The 12,914-nt window shown below is 34.7% G+C and overlaps 1 long non-coding RNA gene across 1 annotated transcript; it reads right to left on the bottom strand.

The window, feature by feature from the left end:
• Positions 1 to 5,987: 5,987 nt before the first annotated feature.
• LOC134674450 (uncharacterized) lies at positions 5,988 to 12,310 on the bottom strand. Its single transcript, XR_010099611.1, has 4 exons — positions 12,246 to 12,310; positions 10,702 to 10,755; positions 10,333 to 10,467; positions 5,988 to 7,169 (listed from the first exon to the last, which is right to left on the bottom strand). It is a non-coding gene; the product is annotated as an uncharacterized LOC134674450 (long non-coding RNA).
• Positions 12,311 to 12,914: the final 604 nt, after the last annotated feature.

Consider the following 12,914-nt stretch of genomic DNA (forward strand, 5'->3'; position numbering starts at 1 on the left):
TAATTCAATAGTTCGTTCCCTTGGCTGTGGAGATATCGGGGTGTTGGTGCGCGGAGGCGAAAACCTTTCTCGGGGAGCTGGGGCGTCGCCTGCGGCAGAGGGGTCTGGACCCCCGCTCCGGGTTGTTCCTGGCGCAGAGGTTGTCCATCGCGGTTCAACGCGGTAACGCGGCAAGTGTGATGGGCACCTTTGCGCCGGGGGTGATGCGGGGTGGGTTGTTTGAATAGTTTTTTAGGTTAGTTTAAGTTTAGGTTTAGATGTAATTTATAGTTTTAGATTTCGTAGTTTTTAAGTGAAATTAATGTTTATTAATGCTGATAATTTTGATGAAATAATAAATATATTATAGACTGTGGGATTAGTAGTACTATTCAATAATTATTAACAAATAACGAGCCTGATAAAAACTGCACGCTTGCTTCTGTGGAGTTCTTTCTAATGCTAAAAAAACGAACTATAGATTCTACATTCCGTATAATGGGCAACGGAATTATACAATGATGATGATCCTTCCGGCCGATTTCGGCCAAGACGACCACTTCGATAATAAGTGTAAAGTTGAAATTTATAACAAGTGGCGCTATACATACTTGCACCGGTTAAACCGGTTAACCCAATTATACTGGTAAACATGGCAACTCCAAAATGGTGCAAGTAGCCCTTACTCATTTAGACGATGCGTGAACTCGCATGCGAGTTTCATTACATTGCGGCTTTTGATCGGTCGGTTGAATTGGACGTAACCAACAGTCCGCAATGTAACTAAAATCGCATGCGACATCGCGCGTCGTCTAAATCAGCCCCTACACTTACAGTTTATACCGGGTGTGGCCTGTAACATGATCAAATAATTAAAACATAATTTGTACTCCTCAAACGTTGACACTTTTGTTCAACAACTTAAAAAAAAAAGAAGTATTTAGACTCCCTATTTTTCATACAAAATACCTAAATATTATCTTCAATGGACGCCATCGCCACGCCATATAATTGTGATTGACGTTGCTTGTCACGCCTTAAACATAACAAAATTCGCAATACATTGCGTCTTACAATAAACTTAAAAGTGTATTAAAATCAAACCACAAGTAATTTTTAAAAGTCGCTTATCAAATGTTGGTCAGTATGAGGAATACAGCCTACAGTTGAATTTTTTGCTCATATTACAGGCCACACCCGGTATATACGTGGCCGAGTTGAATGAAACGCAGAACTTTTTATTGGCAGATTTCTAAAATTCTTTAATCTTGCTTGTCTTCCTTAACTGTACAAACTGACTTGCGCCTCGCAAACTTCGCAACAAATTATGAAAATTGAAGCAATTTGTGTAAAGGAATGACGTGTTAACTTTATTTTACAAGCGAGGCTTTCCCTGGATTTTGTAGCAAAAATACTTTTTGATTGCCGACGGAAAATGGAGACGGCAGCGCGCGGTTTTGATGAAAGTATTTTCCTTTTTCGTTTTTCCGTTCGTTAGACTCGATTAGAAAAGGTTTGTTTCGTGTTCCCCAGGATTGTTTAAATATTAGAAATAGAAATAGTTTATTCGTGGCATAAAAAATAGGTAACAGACAAAAGAGAAAAAAAGAGGAACAAAAATAAAAAAAAACGGAAACGAACGGAACGGAACGGTTTATTACGGGAATACATGGTAAAAATAATGCATGTAAATTAAACAACATTAAATCATAAATCATTTATTTGCGTGAAAAGGGTACAGTTACAGATGTTCACGTTTGTTGTATAAATTGTAGGTACAGTATAGTAGCAGAAGTTGCTAAGCGGGCGAAATGTTCAAAATGGTCTTGACGCGACTTTATTGTTAAGAGAATGAGAGCGTGTCAAGGTAGTTTTGAACACCTCGCCCGATTAGCAACTTCTGCTGCTGACTGTACTAAAAACTCTCGCGTTTTGTACACATATTTAATTACATGAACGGGTATACCGCGATACGATTTCATTGTTTTTACCTTTAATTCCGACGTTTCAACTGAGTTGCATCGGCTGTGGTCACGGAAAGACTGACAAACGTAACATAACGTGACGTAAGAGTGATTTCGCTGGGACGTAGGTAAGGCGGTTTTTAAACCAGTGGTCAACGGTTCATTTCTACGTCGGGTATTATATCCCAAACCCTTTAGTCTCTTAACAGTAAAATGAAATATGTACAAATGTAAAACCGCCCAATGAATATTGGATACGCAAATCGAGTGAATTCCGAGTTCCGAGGGATTAATTTAGTCTGTCCCGAACTGGGTAACTCGTTAATGGGCATAAGTACTTGTTTTAGCCCTGAAATTTGTTAATTAATAGCTGCGCCTTCACAGTTAGATTTATATCCAAAAGTAAGATAAGATTAAATATTCCAGAGACTGAAATTATAGAATCAAATATCTGAGCAATGGACAGAAAGTAATTTGTAACAAAGACATAATATGTAACTTCGTATAAGATGAATAAAGTCTAAGAAAAAAACGTGCCTCGGAAATCAAGAAAAAGTCATTCTCGGATAGATGGCACACACACCTTTAGCCTATTCTCGGCTAAATGGCGTGACGACACCGTTTCATAATTAACAATTTTAACACATAGATATCAGTGAATGAACATGGGTCAAAATGGTATAAAAATAATACATTTTGATAATTTGATAATTTTATACGTGTTTATTTTGAGTTATAGTCGTGTGTCGATAGATGGCAGTAAATTTACAGTGACTACAACATTTAATATGACAGGACCTCCCTATACTATCTATTCTTTTTGTTTGTAATAAATAATCGTAAGGCCGGTAGACGCCACTTTACTGATTCTGCGCAAATCCGCGGCGCCACTTGACTAATAAATTCTCGCTGATGCCACTTGAGAGGATAAAGAGTATTTGTATTGTACCTATTGTAGGCGAGACCGAGGTGAGTTGTGACAGAGGAGAGTTGTCACATCGTTGTTTTTTTGGAATCTATTAACTAAAAACAAGGTCGCAATAGTGCGCGTTTGTTAGTTCAAGTTACGAGCTAATAATCGCACACTGTTGCGAGCTCGCGAACACTCATTAGATTCCAAAAAATCGACAATGTTACAACTCTCTTATGTAAAAACTCACCTCGGTCTCCCCTATGTATCAATGAGCAAAGGTGGCTGCGTCACTTGATCACTTCATCGTTGGGTCCAGAGAGCCCACTGCTAACCAACTTACATTGTCAACTCCCTGTCACACTTACGTACTAATTTACAAGTGCGACAGAGAGGCAACACGTGGTTCGCGGTAGGCCCTCAGAACATAATCATCATCATCATCATCAGGATTACAGGATTTGGCAAGACCATTTTAAGTGATGTGTTTCTATAAATAAGTACTCTCTAGACAACCTACTGAATCCTGTCCCCAAGCAGGCGTCACAATAGCGCTATACAGTTTCTATCATCGTTTCGATTCGCATTCATTATATACCTACCTATTTACCTAAGTCTGTGTATACTTCAACGTCCTCAAATTTGTCATTATTGAGTTCGAAGTTACATGGAAAGTTTAGGGTTACTTGTATTAAGCACTTTCCCCAAATATAAATTCTCCCAACAATCAAACTTCTAAATTAGTCCCAATATTTGCACGCACACGTTCAAACTAAACAAATAAAATAAGTAATTAAGCAAAACTGTACCCGTTTGATTCAGAGCTTGGCACTCTCTACATCAAAACGTCAAATAAATGGGCATTAAAGATGGTACATTCGACTTTTTAGTTTCGTCGTGTAAGAGTTGTGTAAATTTGTATGTACAGGTTTACAAAGTGTGAATCCCTTTTCGAAGCAAACCAGAGATGGAAGAGCTTCCTCGTCTCTTACGATATTACAATACAAGGGATATTAGAAGCGGTTTGAATGTAGTTACAAAGGTCTACGTTAAATTGTCCGTGATATAATTTGGCGCTGGAGATTTAATTAAAAGGGGGTAAATATTTAATTAGAAGTGTGTGCTCATTATAATTGCTTCATTATTTTTTAATCCTTTTGTTTGGTTTTATAAGATATGTTTGAGTTAGGGATGCCAACTTTTTTTTGGTGGAATATAGTATTTTCCAGAATGAGGCGTCAAAAATATAGTACATTTCAAAAAATATAGTACTTTTAGATAAAATACTAAACATGAGTGTAATATACGTTCTTTTTTTTTTCTCTCTAGCCTACTTTGGTGTCCCACTGCTGGGCAAAGGCCTCGATATACGTTTAATCGGAAATATAGTATTTTAGCGTACTATATATTTTTCCAAAAGTATATAGTACAGAGAGCCAAAATATAGTACAATACTATATAATATAGTACGGTTGGCAACCCTAGTTTGAGTCCCTTTCCAAATATGTATATGAGGTAGGTATGTATATATCCAGTAAAGCCGCGGATTGGGGGGATGAGGCTCTATACGTCTGGGGAGGGGTTGTAGCGTTACACAATCCCTCCTCCTTCGGCGCTGTAACTAGACGCACTAGCTGATCTAGTTAACATAAATAATGATTGACACAGCTGATCAATCGATCTATATTATTTTCATAAACTTTAAAACCTCAATTATTATATACAAATGTTAATTAAAATAAATACATGTAAGTAACTATAATATATGCATTCAGTAAATTAATTTTAAATAACAGCAAAACATTCTCACGAGAAATTCGAAACAACAAACAAAAACTTAACTGAGTCAAGTTTGTAGTGGGCCATTAATCAGAAAAACTGATTCGCTGAATCCAAAGAGAATGGAATGTGTATAGAGAATTACTGTCGGTGAATTTTGTAGTCACAAAGATTATGCTGCCATCTGTTGACGCAGTATTGAAACTAAAGATGAAAATGTATAAAAATATCAATAAAACATATATATTTACATATAGACATAAATGATTTTTATTAATTTTGGAACGCCATGTGTTTTGATCCATGTTTTTTACATTGATGTGCATTAGAATTGTTGAATATCAAGAGAGTGGCGCCATCTGTTAGAGAGTGGCTTTGTCTTGATTTCCGAGGCAAGGGGTTTCTTTTGACTTTGCTTGTCTTATGGGATTCACATCTCTTTGCTAAAACTACTCAAGATTGGAACTCGAGTTTAAAGGAAATAAATAACAAAGTTTTTATTTTGAAGTGCGCCTAACGCGTCAAATGCGTCAAACGCGTTTCGTTAATGTCTTTTATGGTTATAAATACCCCCACGCCAAGCTGGGAACGGTTTATTCTATTTTTGTCCGTCGGATTGTCACGATCTCTGGCTCGCCCGTAGACGTTAAAACAAAGGTGTTATTTTTACGGTTGAATGTTTGACATTACGTAGCTACTATGCTGCTTTTTGTCAGACTGTTCAATTGCTAGTTCAGTGTAAATACTTACGTGTGTTTTGGTGTTTTTGTGTTTTAGAGCCAGATTAGTGTCTGATTGCACGGTCAATCAACCGAAAACGCCTAACCTAGCGGTGATAAGCAGGCTTTTCCGGGAATCCAGTAGAGTGTTAGGTCCAGGTCGCGAGAGGGGCCTGGCGTCAACCTTTTTACCTACACAGGTGACGATTATACCTCTTACGTTATCTTCAAGGTCTGACAGAGGGATGTGAGGATCTCACGTGTGGATCATTAAGAGTAATCTTTACTCACTGAAATCTGTTGGTAATTGAAGAAGCGTGGTCTTGTTATATATATTTATATATTCACATTTTATATTTGGAATAGGGCGCCTTATTCGTCAGTACCCTTGGCTACGGCCTATACTGCGGAGGGAGGCAAATTACACAGACTCTAGGGTTTGCAATACCTCGGTTTTGTCGGCCGAACGTTTACAGCTTAAATTAGGGTCCCTCTCACACACTTCCCCCCCCCTGTAATACTAGAGGTTCGCTTCTAGTCTTACACATTAGAATAGGTGAAATTGGGGTAGAGTTAGGGTAGAGTCATTATTTGGGTGTTAGGGTTAATTATTATTTCTTTCTTTATTATTATTTATTCTTTCACATGTATTTTGGTTACATACAGTGTTAAAATCATTAGAGTGTTAATTGTTTTAAAATACAGAATAAATTAAAGTCTAGTTTTAGTAGCATATGGATGGGTTACTGAGGCTCGTATATTAAATATGATTTAAAGGTAATACATTTTTATATTTGGTGAGATAGGGGAACAAAGTTATTTGAGGACATACTAAATAATTTTGTTATAGGGAGCTAGTGACAGGCGAAGCAGTTCACTAGTGACAATTTGAGCTTTTCTATATTGGGTATCTAAGGGTTAAAAAGTCATGTTTATTAGACGATCGCTTCAGTATTCCATACATTTATAGTATATTCAGATAAGTTTCTTGGCGTTTCTTCTTGTCTGAAAATAGGTTCCGAAACGCAGATAAAAGTAAATATTACATAGTGTTTAGGAATACCTATTAAAAACAAAACAAAATAAAATAGGTATTATTTAGTTTAGAGACCCGACTTCATCCGAGGCGTGACAGTAGATAAAGTATGTTTGTACGTATTAATTTTTGCAACATTTACATATACATATTTTCCTTTAGCTAGCTAGATTAGCGAATGGATATAAAAGGAAAATATAATTACAAACAACAAGGGCTTACACTACTGTTCATGGTAACTGGTCACGGTAGGGCTCGGTAGAAGATAAATTCTAAAAAATATAATTTATTATTTAATTTTTTTTTTCATATGATAGTGTTATAATATAGAAATACAGTAGAAATATTTACAATTACATAGGGTATTTTAGGGGTAGTATTTTAAATCCAAATCTAATCAGTCTGCACATAAAAGACGAAGGGTACTAAGGTTCACAACATATTAATTTCACTAGACGATCACATGGCCAAATTTATTTATTTTTATTTATTTATAATTAATTCTGGATGAGTTTTATTAAAGTAGATTAGCTAATATTGGGTTAAGGTACATTTTTGGTACCGGAATGACCAGGATTAAATATATGAATAGTTTGTTACATAAAGTAGCCTCTTTGGCTACATTTTTGCTGCCGTAAGAAAACTGGAATGTGAACTGATTTGATTTGGAGTTAATTAAATATAAAATAAAATATTTCTATATACTAGTATCTAAATAAATCAAATTCTCTTCCTCTGCTTCATTGTACTGACGTAGCTTGCGTGTTAGGGACTTACATCACCTGAAACAAACATAAAAATACGTTAGTGTAAATAGACAAATAAAACTACCTAAAAATACGATGCGTTATACAAGTCTAAAAGAAAATAGGGGGCGATAGTTAAATGTTATCAATCAAATATATGCATATTTGTATATGTACGGACATATACATATATGTATTAAAATTAAACTATTAATACAGTGTAGAAAACCAGTGAAAGTTAAGTGTTTTAAATAAGTGTTAAATAAGTGTGTTTCTTAAGTGTTTTAAATAAGTGAAAAATAGTGTTAAAACAGTGTCATAAAGTAAATTAATTAACTAAAAATATATTAAAATGGAGAGATCTACAAGACAGCGAAAGGCCGCAACCAAGTCTAAATCTACACGTCAAAATATACAACAAACTACGCCATCTATCAAGAGAAGCACTGTTGAACGAGTTAATCAAAAAGCACGAGTAGCTCGTAAAAACATAAAGAAGAAACCAGATGTTAGACGTGGATTGTTCTATCATTTGCTAAGACAGACCGAACAGAAAATGACAGCGGGGCTTAGTCAACTACGTAACGAGCTTGCAACGGCAATTAGTCCTGTACAAGTGGAAACTATAGAGACTGCGGTTACAACATCGGAGCAACCAATGGAAGATACAGAGCATGTTGAAACAGTTTCAGGCAGTGAAAAGGAGCTTTCTACTGAAGAGAAGAAGACAATCATATACAATATTAAAAACACTAATATTGAACGTCCCAAGTTTGGCAAAACTAAATCGCATCCAGTGACATTTCTAGAAGACCTAGAATTTTATCTAAAAAGGGTCGTAACTGATGGAAATGAGATAGAAGCGGTTCTCGAATGTTTAGAGGGAACAGTTCGCGATTGGGCCAGATTGTATAAAGACAGGTGGACCAGTGTAGCAGAGTTCAAAGCCGATTTTCTGAAAACCTACTGGGGGACACACGAGCAAAATGAATTACGTAGGAATATTGTTCATGGAGTTTGGGACAAAACAAAAGTAAATAGTATGCATGATTATTTTGTGCAAATGGTTGGACAAGCAAAAATGTTGACATATGTTATCTCGGAGAATCAATTAGTGACTGATATAATGAGGCACTTTCCTCGTTATATACAACAAGCGTTTGCGTCATCAAAAATTACTACTATTTTTGAAGCTGCCGAGTTTCTACGTGCGATGGACGATGTAAACAAACAAGAGCCGCGAGCAATACCATCAACGTCGGGGGCCTCGAAACCATCCAATCAGCCTATGAGAAAAAATCAGACACAATATCAAAATTAGCGGAAACCAGAAGCAACGACAGCTGTTATAGAGCAAGAAATTGTTATCGACGACTCGGAAAACTAATATCTGCTGATAAAAACGTCCCCGGGTCAGCTACAGAAACAGATGATAGGGTCAAAATTCTAAAAATGATGTATAAAATGAATTGGTTGCCAGGCCAATTGTTAGGAAAAAATAATAATGGGTTGCGAGCGCCAATAGAACTAGAAATAGTCAATGGTGAACAAGGAGTGGGATTAGGTTATAGTAATTTAGAAACGATACAGTTAATAGGGTTACATGACTTAATTAACGTTTTAAAATTAAAAAGCGAATTGATCGAATTTGATGTAGATGACGAATTTATCGCGTCCGTGTTTGAGGAAGAAAAAGAAATACCGGAACCAAGTTCGTTTAAGAGTGAAGTAATTATACGTATGCGAGATTTTCTTATAAGAGCTTTGCTAGATACAGGTAGCGATGTGACGGCTATGTCTGAGGAATTTTGGGAGGTTGTAAAAAATAAATATCCTGAAATACCTGTAATGCCGATCAAGCCTTTTAATATCAAATCAGCGTCGGGGCACAAAAGTAAAGACATTAAAATAACAGCATTGCTACCTATCGGTATAAATGACTTACAGATGGAAATCGGATTTGTAGTAATACCTAATCTAAGTTTTCCAGTGATATTAGGATTTGACTGGATTAAGGAAAATGTAGTATCGATTGACCTAAGAAAAGAGAAATGTGGAGTCAATATCGAATATAAAGGTGAAACCACTTGGATACCATTTCATGATCGATATAATGGATGGCAAGATCAATGCAGCATAGAGTCGTCAAACCAACCTCAAACGCAAGTGACATGTAAGGTCGGAATAACATTAGTAGAAAGTGAGAAAAAAGCTTTACATTCGGTATTAACAAAACATAAAACATTATTTGACTCAAAATTAGGCAGGGCTAATTGTTATCAACATGTGATAAAAATGGAATCACATGCACCTGTAGTATAGAGAACGTACCCCGTGCCATATGCGTATCGCGAGAAAATAGAATTAAAATTACGCGAATTAGAAGAACAGGGAATTATTAGTCGTTCACAAACTGAATATTGTAGTCCGTTAACATTTACATTAAAGAAAGACGGAACAATAAGAGTCTTATTAGATGTGCGTGAAATCAATAAGAATATGATTTCTGAAACCGAAAAACCAACTTTACAATTGGACGTATTAAACTCATTTCACGGAGCGAAATTTATAAGCGTAATTGATTTGAATAATGCGTACTTTCAAATACCACTCTCGGAAGAAAGTAAAAAATATACAGGTTTCAGTTTCAATGGGAAATCTTACGTGTATAACGTGTTGCCGCAAGGACTCAAAACATCTGTGGGAAGTTTTAGTCGTGCTATGGATTGCATACTTGGTCATGACGTTCGCGAATTTTGTGTCAATTACTTGGACGATTTAGCCATAATTACTACCGGTACCTTGCAACAACATTTAGAACACTTAGACATAGTGTTGGGAAAGTTAGAAAAAGCGGGCCTAACTTGCAATTTAGAAAAATGCAAATTTCTATGTAAAGAGGTGCACATGCTAGGATATATAGTATCAGTAGATGGAATAAAGACTGATCCGGATAAAATTAAAGCGATTCAGGAATTTCCAGCTCCAAGAAAAATTAAACAATTAAGAGCTTTCTTGGGATTGTGTAACTTTTATAGAAGATTTATCCCTAATTATAGCGAAAATGTACAATCATTGTGTCATTTATTGAAAAAAGGAGTGACGTGGCAGTGGGGCGTCGATGAACAAAAAGCTTTTGAGACAATAAAAAGGACTTTCGTAGATGTTATTCAATTGCAACATCCTGATTTTAGCAAACCTTATTATTTGCAAACAGATTCCTCAGGTATCGGCTTATCAGGCGTACTTTATCAACTTGATGATAATGGGCAAATGAGAGTTCTCGGGTTTCATAGTAAATCTCTAAGAGGGGCTCAGTTAAATTATTCGACGACTGAAAAAGAATTTTATGCCGTTATTAATTGTTTAGAAAAGTTCGAAACTTATTTGAGAGGTACAAAGGTTATTATTCAAACGGATCATAAGGCTTTATTGTTTGTCAAAAACTGGAAATTATATAATGCGCGAGTAATACGTTGGATCAATTACTTAGAGCAGTTTCAATATGAAATTGAACATATAAAAGGTAAAGAGAATATAGGTGCGGATATGCTATCTAGGTACCCACCTCAAACTGATCTTTTGCAGGAAGATAAAGTACGGCTGCCTGAGATTCTTTATACTGAAACAGAAATAAATAAAGAATTGATAAGTAAATTAAAAAAGGTTAAAGAATTACAAAAACAAGATCCCGAAATTGACGAAATAATTCAAGGTCTAGAAAATGGTGATAGTAGTGATAAAATCGGTCGAATAATTCAAAGATGCTCGTTACAGGATGGTGTATTGTACTTCACTCCCGATAATAGTTCGAATAAAGTTCTATTTTTGCCAAGAATGTTAGTATCGGATATTATAAAACAAATACACTTAGAAATGGGTCATCAAGGGGCTTACAAGGTCATAAAATACATAAAAGACAGATTTTATTGGAGGGGTATTACGCAAGATGTTAAAAAACTAATAAGAACTTGTCATACTTGTCAAATGGTGAAAAATGATAATATCAAACACGTAGGACCGTGCAAGTCAATAGTGAGCAATGATATCGGAGATTTAGTCATGGCAGATCTTTATGGGCCTTTACCATCAGGACAGTTCGGAATGAGTTACATTTTGGTAGTTCAAGATTCATTTAGTAAATTCATCAAACTATTTGCGTTACGGAAGGCTACAGCGTTATCTGTGGTAGTTAGTATGAAAAAATTCTTTAAAATCATTCAACCAAAGGCAATTTTAACAGATAATGGCTCGCAGTTTATTAGTGATCAATGGAGGCGTTTTATGAAAGAAAGGGGGGTCAAAACTATATATACAACAGTTAGAAATCCTCGTCCAAATACGACAGAACGCGTGAATAGGCAACTTGGAGTATTATTCAAGACTTACTGTGAAAAACGACATCAAAGTTGGGTGAAAATATTACCAAAGATAGAAACTCTATATAATAATACGTTTCATGATAGTACAGGGTTCACTCCATGTGAAATAATGTATGGTCAGCCTACGCAATTAACATTTGACAAGGAAATTATTAGTCATATGAAGAAAAACATAGCGGACATTAGGCAAAAGGTTAGAGAAAATTTAAAGAAAGCAGCTGAGATAAGGCAGGCAAGGTTTAATCAAAATTATAGACTGATTCAGTTTCAAATAGGGGATTGGGTTAAAATAAAAAAATTAAATAAATCAAATGCTCAGCAAAAGATAACAAAAAAGTTCGAAGCAATTTATGAGGGACCTTATGTAATTGCAGCAATTCCCTATCCAAACGTATATATTTTAGTAGATCCATATACAAATATATACCGAGGTAAATACAATACAATACATTTGTCAAGATATTATAAAGGCGAATTTAGTAAAAATAGCTGATCCGGCAAACGTTGATTTAAATGTAATGTTTGACTGATATTTGTTAAAGACTGTATTTTTATTATTATGTATTAGATAAATGAATTGTTATGTTTCATGTTGATAAAAAGGTTTGTCTAGAAAATAACTGTTAAAAAAAAATAGGTTAGATATTATAAGGATAGGTGTATTAGACATTGAATAATATTTTTAAATTTTTATAACATTGAGATTAATGACGTGTTTAGATGTACTTACCAAGTTTAGAGTAGTAGCATAGAGGTTTTATTATGATGAGTCGAGTGCGAAGGTGTTGAATGTTGTATTGTAGCTGAAATAAAAAAAAAAAATTATTTTATTAAATGTAAAAAAAAAAATACATAATTATCATTGTTATAAAGGTTATAATAGAAAAAAAAAATGTCAAATTAGAATAAGTAATTTTTTGGACTAAGTAATATTGTTATAGAGATTTTTAGTAGATGTTATAAAAAAAGAGTCGAATTAGAATAAAGATTTTTTAGAATTAAAGAAAAAAAAATGTAAAAAAAAATAAGTAGGTAGGTTAGAATAGGGTCTTCAGTCCACATCCGGCATAACAGTAGTCCGTATGTGTGAAAGTAACACTATTCACATATACAAGTCGTTTCATGCATATACAATTAGACTAGGTAACTAACTTTGGTTTTGATTTTGTAATAACTTTGATTTTGTGTAATGGTAATTATCATTTATAAAAAAAAATATATTAAATTACAGTAACCTTTTAAGCATGTATTCAAAGGGTTGGACTACCTTATGTTACCCGAAGGCACAAATAGCGGTAGTGGATTTTCTTTAAAAAAATATATATATATTATTATAAAAATTAAATAATTAGTTAAATATATAAACAAAATATTGTTAAAATAAAAGTGAGATAAACAG

This window comes from Cydia fagiglandana, chromosome 20 (assembly GCF_963556715.1).
Source record: "Cydia fagiglandana chromosome 20, ilCydFagi1.1, whole genome shotgun sequence".
In the NCBI taxonomy this organism is placed as follows: Eukaryota; Metazoa; Arthropoda; class Insecta; order Lepidoptera; family Tortricidae; genus Cydia; species Cydia fagiglandana.